Source organism: Lissotriton vulgaris, chromosome 1_1, assembly GCF_964263255.1.
Source record: "Lissotriton vulgaris chromosome 1_1, aLisVul1.2, whole genome shotgun sequence".
Taxonomy (NCBI): domain Eukaryota; kingdom Metazoa; phylum Chordata; class Amphibia; order Caudata; family Salamandridae; genus Lissotriton; species Lissotriton vulgaris.
Window position 1 is genome coordinate 20,561,895 of NC_141685.1, and position 13,481 is coordinate 20,575,375.

A 13,481-nucleotide genomic window follows, 5' to 3' on the forward strand; every position below is an offset into this window, starting at 1 on the left:
CGCGCGCGACCCAATCCGAAGGCGCGCGTCGGAATCCAACTGTGCCATAGACATGGCCAGCTCTTGTCTCCACTCGTTGTCGGCTGAGCCGACAGCTATAGTCCTTGCGGCGAGAGAACGCTTTCGCGCGCTTACGCCAGGGCGAGACCTAAAAAGCCCTTTTCACTTATCTGTTAATGATGTAAATGGCGAAATCCTTCCCAGTGAGGCTGTAACACACCGAATAACCTCAACAGCAACCAAAGAAGAATAAGTAGCAAGCACACGGCAAACGGCAGGAGTCAAAAAGCGCCACACTACCAAAAGGTAGTAGTGTTGAGGAGCTTTATGCCCCCAAATTTCGCGGCACGTTCTGCTATCTGCGATGCTGTCCCCCTCATTGGTGGAACGTCAGTGGTGACATCCCTAAGGGCTCATTGGATGCTGTGCTCCAATGGAAAAGCCCCATTTGAAAATAAAGTAGAAATGCAGGAAGCAAACGTACCTGCAACGTAGGAGTGGACAAAAATGAAGGTGATGTTTTAGAGTGGAGTGCGCGCCCCCCCTGAGACGGTGACGCACCCCCACAGAGGGGCGCGCCCCACAGATTGAAGAACTCTGCCTTAGAGCCTCTATCCTAGTTTCATAGATCCAAGGGTATTGTAAATATTTTTTCAAGTAGGGTGGCTACCCAGCTACAGTGGAAACTCAACTTCCCCTTCTAAAACCATCACTGCTTCAGTGTGCAGTCTGATTTGCTCTTGGCACACTGTTGATCCCATCTGGAGGCTGGCTACACAAGGAGTAGCTGTAGTAGGGCTGTGGGCCTTTTTGCTAGGGCAAGCATTGTCTACAACTAAGTGTCCCAACTTCTTACAGTTGTTACACCAGGCCTTTGCAGGATCAAAGTTCCTAGGTCTACCAAATGCTGATGTAACTTTTCAATCGTGCAATTACTTAAGATATGCTCTTTCATAAACAGGGTGTAAAGTCCATTAAAGTCATGCACATTGTGTCCAGTTAACTAACCAACTAGTGTCTTTACTGAGTATTCTACAAAGTCAATCCAGGATTATTTTTGGGTTTTGTGAGCCCGCCTGATTCTAATTCTGTATTCCTCAGTTGTGAGTCGAAGTCCCTCAATCAGAGTTCTCTTCATGAGGTCATAGGACCCTGCATCCGCCCTAGGAGTCTGTCTCTACAGTTATCAGAAAACAGTTGCCAAAGGAGTGCCCCCAGTGTGATTTCTTTGCCTTTCTCATTTCACAAGCCCTCTTAAAGGCTGTGAACCATTGTGTGATATCGTCACCCTCTTCATATTTAGGGACAATCCCTTTTTTGGGATTTTAGGATCATAAGAGTGCTGTCTATCCTTATTAGTTATATTGCTGCCACCAGAGATGGGTGCTAGGCCCATCTCTGCTCTCTATTTCTCTCGAGCCAGGAGTCTGGTCTCTAGATCCAGTCTTTTGGTCAGCCTTACTAAAAGGCCGTCCTCCTCATTGAGGCTGTCCTCAATGTCCTCACTAGCACCTGTGTGGCCTCTAGGTTCTAGGAGGTTGAATCTTGGAGTTAAGGGCACTGGGGCCTTTTTCTCCCTATGAAGTGGTGGGGATGGATAGCCTCCTCATCAACTTCTTTTTCCTCCTCATCTGATTTGTCATCACCATTTTCAGATGGGTGGTCCTTAGCATACATAGTCAATAGCTCCTGGAGCTTTTGTTTGGTAGGATGGGGACCCATAGCTATGCTTTTTAATTTTAGATAGGGACCTTACCTCATTGAAAGCTAAGTGAAGGTAAGGGGTGAGGCCAAGCTCCTCAACCCTGTCCTCCATGTCATCATTATTATTTCCACTAATAGCTTGGTTCTTTTCTTGAGACATTCTAACAAAAATGTTCTAACGCCTCTACCCTTAGCTACAGTGACTATTTGCTTTCTAAAATCCTAACAGGAACTTTACCAAGGCCCTAACAAGGCTTTTAATAATTTAGCAAAAATGACAATTTGAAAAAATCTGAATTCTAAAGACAATTTAAGAGTTCTGTTGTGTGATCAGGTGGTAACCAAGTAGTCCAACAAATGCAAAGTTGTATATCCCACCGCTGCCACCAATGTAGGAAGCTGGCTCTGTATATACCATGGGTACTCACAAACTTTCTCTCAGGGGCCAAATTTACAGTATGGTTTGTGGCCGCGGGCCGCACCGGTGGGGGTGGGGTCAGTGGGGGAGGGGGCGGGGCTAGAGCAACAAAAACTGACCATGAGGTTGAACACAGGCCCCTGCAGTGGACGTCTTCGTCCACTGAGCCACCAGACCTGGCATACACACACCTCTCTCTCTCTCTCCCTCTCTGTCTCCCTCCCTCTCTCCCTCTCTCCCTCCCCCTCTCTGTCTCCCACTTTCCCTCCCCCTCTCTCTCTCCCTCTGTCTCCCGCCCTTTATCTCTCTGTCTCCCTCCCTTTCTCTCTCTGTCACCTGCCCTTTCTCTCTCTGTCTCCTGCCCTTTCTCCCCTTTCTCTCTCTGTCTCCCTCCCTTTCTCTCTCTGTCTCCCTCCCTCTCTCTCTCTGTCTCCTCCCTTTCTCTCTCTGTCTCCCCCCTGTCTGTCTCCCTCTCTATCTTCCTCACTCTCCCTCTGTCTCCCTCCCTCTGTCTCCCACCCTCTGTCTCCCTCCCTCTGTCTCCCTCCCTCTGTCTCCCTCCCTCTGTCTCCCTCCCTCTGTCTCCCTCCCGCTCTTGCCCTCCTACCTCTGTCTGTCTCTCTCTGTCTGTCTCCCTCCCTCTGTCTGCCTGTCTCCCTCCCTCTGCCTGTCTCCCTCCCTCTGTCTGTCTGTCTCCCTCTGTCTGTCTCCCTCCCTCTGTCTGTCTCTCTCTACTTTTGTCTCTCTCTCTCCCTCTGTCTGTCTCCCTCCCTCTATCTGTCTCCCTCTGTCTGTCTGTCTCCCTCTGTCTATCTGTCTCCCTCTGTCTCTCTCCCTTTGTCTCTCCCGCTGTATGTCTCTCCCTCTGTCTCTCTGTCTCTCTCTCTCCCTCTGTCTCTCTCTCTCCCTCTGGCTGTCTCCCTCTGGCTGTCTCCCTCTGTTTGGCTCCCTCTGTCTGTCTGCCTCCCTCCCTCTGTCTGTCTATCTCCCTCTGTCTCCCTCCGTCTGTCTCCCGCTCTCCCTCTCCCTCTGTCTGTCTGTCTCCCTCTGTCTGACTGTCTCCCTCTGTCTGACTCCCTCCCTCTGTCTGTCTCCCTCTGTCTGTCTGTCACCCTCTGTCTGTCTGTCTTCTTTTGTCTGTCTGTCTCCCTTTGTCTGTCTCTCTCCCTCTGTCTTCCTCTGTCTCCCTCTGTCTGCCTGTCGCCCTCTGTCTGCCTGTCTCCCCTGTCTGTCTCTCTATCTCTGACTGTCTCTCTGACTGTCTCCCCCTGTCTGTCTGTCTCCCTCTGTCTGTCTCTGTCTCCCTCCCTCCCTGTCTCCCTCCCTCCCTGTCTCCTTCCTCCCTCTGTCTCCCTCCCTCTGTCTCCTTCCCTCTGTCTGTCTCCCTCCCTCTGTCTCCCTCTGTCTGTCTGTCTCCCTCTGTCTGTCTGTCTCCCTCTGTCTGACTCCCTCCCTCTGACTGTCTCCCTCTGTCTGAATCCCTCCCTCTGACTGTCTTCCTCTGTCTCCCTCTGTCTGCCTGTCGCCCTCTGTCTGCCTGTCGCCCTCTGTCTGCCTGTCTCCCCTGTCTGTCTCTCTCTCTCTGACTGTCTATCTCTCTGACTGTCTCCCCCTGTCTGTCTGTCTCCCTCTGTCTGTCTCTTTCGCCCTCCCTCCCTGTCTCCCTCCCTCCCTGTCTCCTCCCTCCCTCTGTCTCCCTCCCTCTGTCTGTCTCTCTCTGTCTGTCTCCCTCCCTCTGTCTCCCTCCCTCTGTCTCCCTCCCTCTGTCTGTCTCCCTCTGTCAGTCTCCCTCCCTCCCTCTGTCTCCCTCTGTCTGTCTGTCTCCCTCTGTCTGTCTGTCTCCCTCTGTCTGTCTGTCTCCCTCTGTCTGTCTGTCTCCCTCTCTCTGACTGTCTCCCTCTCTCTGACTGCCTCCCTCTGTCTGTCTGTCTCCCTCTGTCAGTCTCCCTCCCTCCCTCTGTCTCCCTCTGTCTGTCTGTCTCCCCCTGTCTGTCTGTCTCCCTCTGTCCGACTGTCTCCCTCTGTCTCTCTGTCTCCCTCTCTCTGTCTCCCTCCCTCCCTGTCTCCCTCCCTCCCTGTCTCCCTCCCTCTGTCTCCCTCCCTCCCTCCCTCCCTCTGTCTCCTTCTGTCTTTCTGTCTCCCTCGGTCTGTCTGCCTCTGTCTGTCTGTCTCCTTCCCTCCCTCTGTCCATCTCCCTCCCTCCCTGTCTCCCTCCCTCTGTCCGTCTCCCCCTCTGTCTCCCTCTGTCTGTCTCCCTCTGTCTGTCTGTCTCCCTCTGTCTGTCTGTCTCCCTCTGTCTGTCTCCCTCTGTCTGTCTGTCTCCCGCTGTCTGTCTGTCTGTCTCCCTCTGGCTGCCTGTCTGTCTCCCTCTGTCTGCCTGTCCGTCTCCCTCTGTCTGCCTGTCCGTCTCCCTCCCTCCCTGTCTCCCTCCCTCTGTCCGTCTCCCTCCCTCCGTCTCCCTCACTTTTTCTGTCTGATTCCCTCCCTTTGTCTGTCTGTCTCCCTCCCTCTGTCTGTCTTCCTCCCTCCCTCTGTCTGTCTGTCTCCCTCCCTCTGTCTGTCTCCCTCCCTCTGTCTGTCTCCCTCCCTCTGTCTGTCTCCCTCCCTCCCTCTGTCTCCCTCCCTCCCTCTGTCTCCCTCCCTCTGTCTCCCTCCCTCTGTCTCCCTCTGTCTCCCTCCCTCTCCCTCTCTCTCTCCTTCTCTCTCCCTCTCCATATCTCTGTCTCTCTGCCTGTCTGTCCCTGTCTCTCTCTGTCCTCGTCTGCCCCTGTCCCTCTCTCTGCCTCCATTTGTCTGTCTGTCCCTGACTCTGTTTCTCTCTCTCTGTCTCTATCTGTCTGTCTCTGCCTATATCTGTGTCACCTCACTCCCTGCTGCCCTCTGTCTCCTCACCTGGCTCTCAGTCCTTGCTGTCCTCTGTCACCCTCTGTCATCTCACCCCTTGTGTGTGTCAGCCCGGGGTGAGACAGCTTCCCAGGCACACACAGCCGCACCCGAGTACTACACAGGTCTTTAAAAGTCCATTTACATGTTAATGAGGCATTGTTGTACTTCACACCTTCTTACGGCCCCTGCATCTTCACTTTGACTATCGCCCGGCCCCCATAGAGCAGTGTCCCTGAGTCTGCACTGCTGCAGGGTGTTTCTTGACACTTACTTAAAAAAAAAAAGAGAACGCAAGTGCCATATCTGCAAGGTCTGCCGGCCGCCAAGGAAGGCTTGCTGGGCTATGAGTACCCATGGTATTTACTATACCAAAGTGAGGTATAGAGTCCAGTGGAACCCCAAAGGTAGGCAGAGGTAAAAGTTACATAGAACCTTACTCTCTATTGGTCGAGCAGTAAGGCAGTATCAGAGGACAATGTTAAGCATTTGTTGCACTCACTCAGTCAGCAAATCAATTCACACACTCAAAGACTGAACTTCAGGCCAATTGTTTCTGTATAAAGAATATTCTTTTTTTTTTTTATAAATCTTTTTATTATTTTAAACAAAGAAAAAGAAAAGGACATATCGGGTGTCATAATTCAATCATAATAATAAGGTGAACAGGTACGATTAACAGGATAGATGCCGATCCACAGAAGAAATAACTGAGACACCTACGCAAGTGATGACGAAGCAGCATTTGAAACAGTACAATCAACAACACAATTTAAGCGCAAGCCCTCAGAGCCCGTCCCCCGGTAGAATCAGGATAGTAAAAGAATTCTGGCCCCCAGATACTGGAATATAATCAAAATCAGGATAATTCACAAATATTTACTTTTCAAAAAAGAGAAGCCGATAGAAAGAAATGAAAGAAAATAAACAGCGCAACACGCGCAACTCCCCACCCCCACCCTGCACCCCTGCATGTAGCTTACGCCAACCCCAACTAGCAGTGTGCCTGTCGCCCCATCTATTCTATAATAACTAAAAAAAATTGTAGATGAAGGAGGGCCTTCGTTCAGGCTTCCGGCCTCTCCCTCCTGCTAGATCTGAGCCACTCCTTGTTTACAGGAGTATAAGCAAGCTATCAAACAGACTAAAATCAGGGGATACATTATTTGCCTATGACGCCTCTCGATACCATCATTATAATGTGAGTCCCGCACTGCCACCAAGCCAACAAAAGTCTGCGAACAATAAACTTTCCTCAGCCTTGGCCCATTCGATCAGGCATACGAATATTTCCCAGCCAAACAGCCGCCATTTTTAAAAGTTCAAAGAACCAAAAGGAATCGTTTAGCTGCACACAGAGGCGAGCCAGAAACAACTGAACAAATACGAATCCATTGTCACTGAGTCTCATCCGTATTGATAAGAATTCCAGGCGTAGTTTCCAGTCCAGTTGCACAGAGTCCGGGAAGGGGAACAGGGCCACCTTGTCAGACCACAGATGAGTCTTTGCATGGGTCGTCAGGAGTATAACATGGCGCAGTTCTTCCACCGTCGGAGCTGACATTAAACATACTGGGTCGTCCGGGGGTCCAAGTGCGCGAACTTCGGCGATTTTATAGTCCAGAACTTCCCGTATCACTCGTTTCTTGGGGTCGAAATTGTAGCGTAGTTCGGATGTTGTGGGTGTCATGATTCCCATTGTACCATTCAAATGAGCGAGGACTGTTCTCAGTTGTCCCAGTTCAAATGTAGCAACGATCAATTTATTCTCTATCGCTTGGGCTCTCCCACCCAGGGAGGAATGTAGACCATCGACAGCCGCTATTAAATCTCCAATAGTAGGATCGACCCTGGGCAGTGACTAATCTTCTCCCTCAATATCATCACACTTTCCCACTGTCAAAGACCCCTTAAACAGGATATTTCGTCCCAAGTCACCTGTTCGGTGTTTTACCATCTCATCGTAGGAGTGGAGCCGGAAAGTACGCATGTCGATACCAGGCACCATGTCGTTCTACGCGTTCACGGTCTATCCCTCGAGTTTGTAGAGATAGACCTAATCGATCTGTAGAATTACGACCCACTTGTTAACCCATCGATGAACAAGAATAGTTCTGAGTGGCCTTCCGGTGAGCGCCCGCTTCTCGGGGCAAGTTACAGACAATTTTGGAGCCAATCACACTCCGGGGCTCCGACAATTAGAAACGACTCAGATCTATTGTGGCAAGGCGCACCACTCACGCCGCTTATCAGTCCAGATGCTCACCACAGAACTCGGGCAAAGTTTCTTCTCCGTGCCGGATGACCGGCCCTTCCTGGACTTAAATGGGCGATGTTGTTCAACTAGTAGCCGGCTGCTCTCCTACTCGAGACCCCGGCTCCAAAGCTGATGTAGGCCGCAAATTAAAGGCGATGTTTCTCCGGCGTCGTAGCTGGTGGATCACTCGGGATCACACGATCAGGCATCATTTTGACTCATCTATGCGGCAGAGTCACACAGGCACAGGATATATAGCAGGATCTTGTATCAGGATGAGGAGGTCTACGGAGCCGGAAGCCTAAGCGGCCATCTTGGACGCCAGCTTGGCTCCTCCAAGAATATTCTTTTAGTTATTTTATTTCTAGAACCAAGCATGCATGGCACATGTAAGCAATACATACGTTACAGTAGTAATGCAATTGGAATACAGATTGAATGATAATTGTATATGCACTTTGGTTTGATTTACAGTATGGATGCAGAGAAATGCAATACTTAGTAAATGCATTACATAGACTAGAATAGGCTTTTTAGTAAAATAGCAGGTAAGTAACTTTTGAGATTACTAGGCTTACACAGAGCAGTATACCTAGATACTACTCTGGGACATTTCCTGGGAACAGGTAAGTAAAATCGTTTTTGTTAGATTATGCAATTTTAAAGAACTTCTTTAGTTCTTGAAACTCCACACTTAGAAACTTTTAACAGAAAAACAGTCGCTGTTATCCTAATGAGGAAAATAGTGTTACCGGTTTTAAGGTAAGTTTTTGGCAGTGGAAGCTGAGGTTCTGGGGTAGACTCAGGGGTCCCCAGGGTCAAGGATGCACTCTAGTTACACCCTCAGCAGCACTACGGCGGTGGGTGCAGAGTGCCGAGGCCCAATGTTATCCGGTGGAGGATAGGGGCCCCACGGTTGGTGGCTGCTGGCAAGCAGGCCACAAGGTTGTGGGAGCAAAGCTCCTGGACTTTAGCTCAGGGCAAATGGGGAAATAAAGTAGCACCAAAGGTGCACCCTCAGCGGTACTGCGGCGGCTGGGTGCAGGGTGCTGTTTCGACGTTGGTCGCCCTGTTGTTTGGTATAGGGAACCTCCAGTTTGCAAAGGCTCTGCAGGCTCAGGGACAAAGGTCTTCTAGGTGCGACCACCACTTCAAGAGGTAAGTTGGTAAGTTGGGGATGGTTAGGCACCGTCAGTTTGGCCACCCAAGGCCATAGGACATCGGGTGCAGGGGTGCCTTTTGGGGTTGGATATTCTTACCAGCTCCTGGTTGCGGTTGGGGGGACCTTCTGGATTTAGGCTGCAGGCGTCGGCAGGAGGTTTGAGGCAGATCAGTGGGTCACCAGATCTCGGGTTAGGATCACCGGGGGACCTCCTCTTGGTGTTTGCCCACTCAAGCTTGGGCCGTGGACGGTGGGTGTAGAGTGGTGCAGATTCTCTGTTCCGGCCAGGGCCAGAGGTTGCAACTGAACAAATCCGGTGTTCACAGGAGAAAAAGTCTTTGGGGTTGAAGGCAGGGCCGGACTGGCCATAGCGGGCACCGGGCATTTCCCCAGTGGGCTGCTAGGGTGGGGCCGGTTTTGGGCCGCTGGGGGGCCGTTTTTGTTACTGGGGGTCGGCAATATCGGCCCCCTGTAACAAAATCGGCCAAAACCGGCCCTAGAAAACTGCTCGGCTGCACCCCCCCTCACCCAAGGGGGGGGCCCAGCTGAGCAGTGTACCAGGGCCAGTTTCGGTTCCCAGTCATACTTCAGGAAAAACTGCGGTTCCGAGGATACCCCCCGAGATTGATCAGGGAGTCCTTTAAACGAGCCAGATACACCAACAGGGAAGCAATGTTCACGGAAAAAGAATCGGAGAAACTAAACCAACTGGTTTGTGTAACACGTCACTCCGAGATGAATCATCAGATCAGACAGGCTGTGAACTCAAGCTGGCACATCCTAAACCTTGAAAGCGAAAAAACACACCTAAGACGACCTATCTTTGCCTTTAAAAAAAACCAGAACTTGAAAAATCGTCTGGTAAAGGGGAGAATACAAGAACCCTCAATGAGTAAACAGACCACCATGACAGGAATGGATCCAATATATGGCAACCACAAGTGTGGGACGTGCCATATTTGTCCTCAAGCCATTATAGGTGATACTGTCATCACCAACGCACGCACGATCTCAGTTAGCAGGAACACCACGTTAACTAATTGTCGCACTAGCAATATCATCTACCTCATACTGTGCCCGTGCAATCTCCCATATGTTGGAGAGACTGGAAGAGAATGCCGGGTACGGATAGGGGAGCACAAGTCAAACATAAGAAATAAAAAAATGACAGCCCCTATTGTGGCCCACTGGATAGAGAAAAACCACAAGGATACAGAAATTCGCTGGTTTATCTTGGAAAAGATAAAGGCCAACCCTGGAACTGATCCAACATGCCTCCGAAAAAAACGGGAGGTCTTTTGGATCTTTTTTCTTGACTCTGTAGAAAAAGGATTGAATGAGGAATGCCCCTGGCATCAGGCTTTTTTGTAACAACAGTATGGGACCTCTATGCCAAAAAATGATGAATCTATTTCTTAAAATTCGGCCAAATCCAGGGTCACTTTCCCCAGTAATATTGACATAATTAGTGACAAAAATATGACTAACAGCTATGGGGAAAGTTTCTACCCAACCAAAAGGGGAGATTCCGAGGCCATCTGTCAGAGACTCACTGGGATTGAACTTAAATGGATGTTATTCTATCTGAATAATTCGATCCTTGGAATAATGTGCATCGATGTCAAATATAGGGGATGCATCTAACCTCTGTCTATCTCGGTGAGTGAAAAAAGCTTATATACTAACCGTAACTATGGCTCGACATCTCTCCTTGGTCCATCAGCGGCTTTCTGAAGGAAGATCTAACTGCTATTATATATATGGAGAGACTGTGTAAGTCTTGGATTGCCTGGTTGGCACCTTGTATATTGTACACTTCATGCCTCAAAAAATCGTATCTCTATGAAGAAAACGAAAATAGACGACCGGTTTTAGTAAGATGGCCGCCACAGCACCCCAAATGCTATCTGAAACAGCGGTTCCATCCACTGGTCAGTATACACAAGATGGCGACTGAATACAGGGTGGAGAAAATAGTCCGTCTACTCTTTTTATGAAATCAGGGACAGCTGATTTGGTATGTCGAGTGGGCGCGAAAACGACGATCCTTGATAAGGACGCCGGAAACTGCCTCTGAGAATCCAGTCTCCGTTTATCGGCCGACGGACCAGGTCGGCGGAACCCCAACTTAAGGAAGACTGCCCGCGAGACGAAGGTAAGCATTGAAAATCGAGCGCTCGATAACTACGAAACCTATCTAGAGAGACCAGCTTCTTAGTATTCTTTATGCTCCCCTGTCCCAGGTGCAGCACCAGCCAGTCCCCTACTGAGGCAGCTCTATCCTTCTGGGATTACATCGTATAACTATACTACCTATGACAGAAAAATGACATAGTACAGCACTACTGGAACCCCCTTCTAATAACAGCGAATTTATTTATAAAAGGTAAATAATGGTGTAAAATAAATATGTAACATGAAACTGCAGGAGTTGGGCTCTGTAGTTTTACTGAATTGCCATCTTTATCTGTAGGAACGCCAGAAGTAAATGTACCATTCTGCGCCTGTTTTAATATTAAGAAGGACAACTCCAGCCCTACGAACCAACCTCTATGTACTAGTAGTTACATCAGCACTGTTGAACAGCAAGGCGTGGTGTTAAGGAACCTTCCGAAACACGCTATTACCCTATAGTAATAATAATTATTTACTATCTTGGCCATGATACGTTACTGATTTAGCTTCGCTCTCTTTGACAGGCTCCATTGTTGCCTACTATCATTTAGACCCTATATGACCGCCTAAACAGGAAGAGGGTATAAAAATACCACGCTAAGGTGCCGACCGACTCTGGTAGGTATCTCTAATACTTATAGCACTAGGTCTGTTAGGCAATAACAAGCTCTTTAAACATTTTAAACCGGTAATCACGATCTCTGTAAACAAGAGAGCTGTAGAGATGGATACTTGAAAGACCTCTTTGATGCCCTATAGCTATAAACAGAGATACTATAAAGGATGTGGACTAACAACAACAATAAGAATCTGACCTGTTTAGAAGCACCCCGAAATGTTGACATAAGAGTTAATCTAACTATCCCCCTGACAGAATCTGAACGGCCTGAAGCCTGGTTGTGGATATTACAAGCAGCATCGGCGCCCCCATACCTTCTAGAAGCCGCCTGATGCCTGATATCCTTGAACAATAAAGCTAAAATCAGGTAAAATATAAAAGTGAAAAGCCTAGAAATAACTAAATAACTGTGGGCATGGTTATACTAGACTACTTGGTCTTAGCTGGGATTTATACTAACACATAATGACTAGCTTAACTACCTGTTGACTCTGGACTCGGTCCTTGATCTACACTACATAATCATGCGTGTACAAAAGAGAGGAGTGTTGAGAGAGACTATGAACTGTCTTAATATGTATGATAGAAGCAGTTTATAGACCTACGTGTGAGTGAAGAATCTGTGTGGTATTGAATGTGCTCTTTGGTCCATACAGTCAAGGCTATCATGATGCCTTTTAGATTTCACCGTTCGGGGAATCTATCTTAGGGAGTGTCTCTAGAAGGTTTGACACTGCATGGCAATCAACGGTCAGGTATAGGAGCATTGCTCCAATGTTTATCAGATGGACAAAATAACAGGCTGAAATATTAGAAGTCTCTTTAAATGTCTGAAATATGCAGTAATCCATCTATGATGATGAATGTCTATTGTTAGCACTGAACTATAATTCGAAAAGTATATGTACATACATGAAAGTAAAATGCATGTTTTACTCCTTATCTTGCAGAATTTTACCTCTGTGCCCGTCCCAGTACACTGCCCCTTGCCCTGACGAAGGTGCGGCCTAACTGGCCTGTCACCGAAACGCGCGTCGGCGTATGTCTCCAGGAATACGGTTATTGTCCTCAATATATCAGGACCCGTAGCTAAAACCACCTATCTGGATTAACATCTTGACATATCCAGCACATGAACCATCGTTGTGCTATACTTGCAAGGAGTAGAAAATTGATTGGTAGAATGAATGGTGTATGGTACTAGACTAGTTAGAGTAAGTAAGGATTGAGTGTGAATGATATAGTGTGTGTCAAGTATTGGCCGTTACTGGGTGGGACAAATTTCCCTTCTGTTATTGTCTTTATTTGTATGTTTGTTTTATTTATGACCTATATGCACTGTTGATATACTAAAAAATATATTTCTATATTCTAAGAAGAAACTTTTTATATCTGTGTTATCAGAAAACAAAAAATAAAAAATATATTTTTCAATATGAACTGTTTAGTCTATTTGATTTGACCATGTGATTGTGATGTTCAGTGTCAATCCCTAGGTTAACCACCCCTCTATGTATATCTCTTGGACCCTCTAGCTAGGGCCTTTATATCTTGAGGCAGGGTACTCTCCTTTTCTATTCAATCGGTTCCCAGTCCGGCCCTGGTTGAAGGTAGGCAGGTCCTCTGGGGTTTTCGAGGTTGCTGGCTTCCGGACACACCAGGATTTTGCAGGAGTATGTTTGAGGGAGAGACAGGCCGGTAGGACTGGGGCCAAGTAAGTGGGCGTCTTCCTCTGCACGGCTGTTCGATCCTTCTTCTTCATCTTGTAGTTTCTTATTGTCTGCGGAAGCAAGGTTAAGGGGTGCCCCTAAATACTAGATATATGGGCGTTACAGGTAGGTAAAAGGTGGGAACCAATGGGTCCCTTCCCTGGAGTGGGTACACCCTCTATTATGCTACCCTCCAGTGGGAGGGGGGCATGAGTCTATCCCTGGTTGGCTGAGTCCCCCCATCTTCAGGTTGGCGTGAACTGAGAGTTGTGCTCCTGAGGGGTGGAGTTGAGTTGTTTTTCCTGCTGGCACTCTCGTCAGAACCAGTGGGGACCAGTTGCTGAGAGCAACAAGTGGCCTAGGGAAGCTCACAAAGGTGGCAAGCCTTTGAAGCTTCCCCTTAGTGAACCCTGCCCATCCTGGGGGAGGAGGCTTAGCACCTCGTCCCAGGATGTGCATTGTTTCAGGTCCCCAGATAGCAGCAGGCTCTCGACCCAGGGGTCCAGAAACATGTCTGGTGGTGGCAGCTGAAAGTAGCCACTCAGCCTGGACAC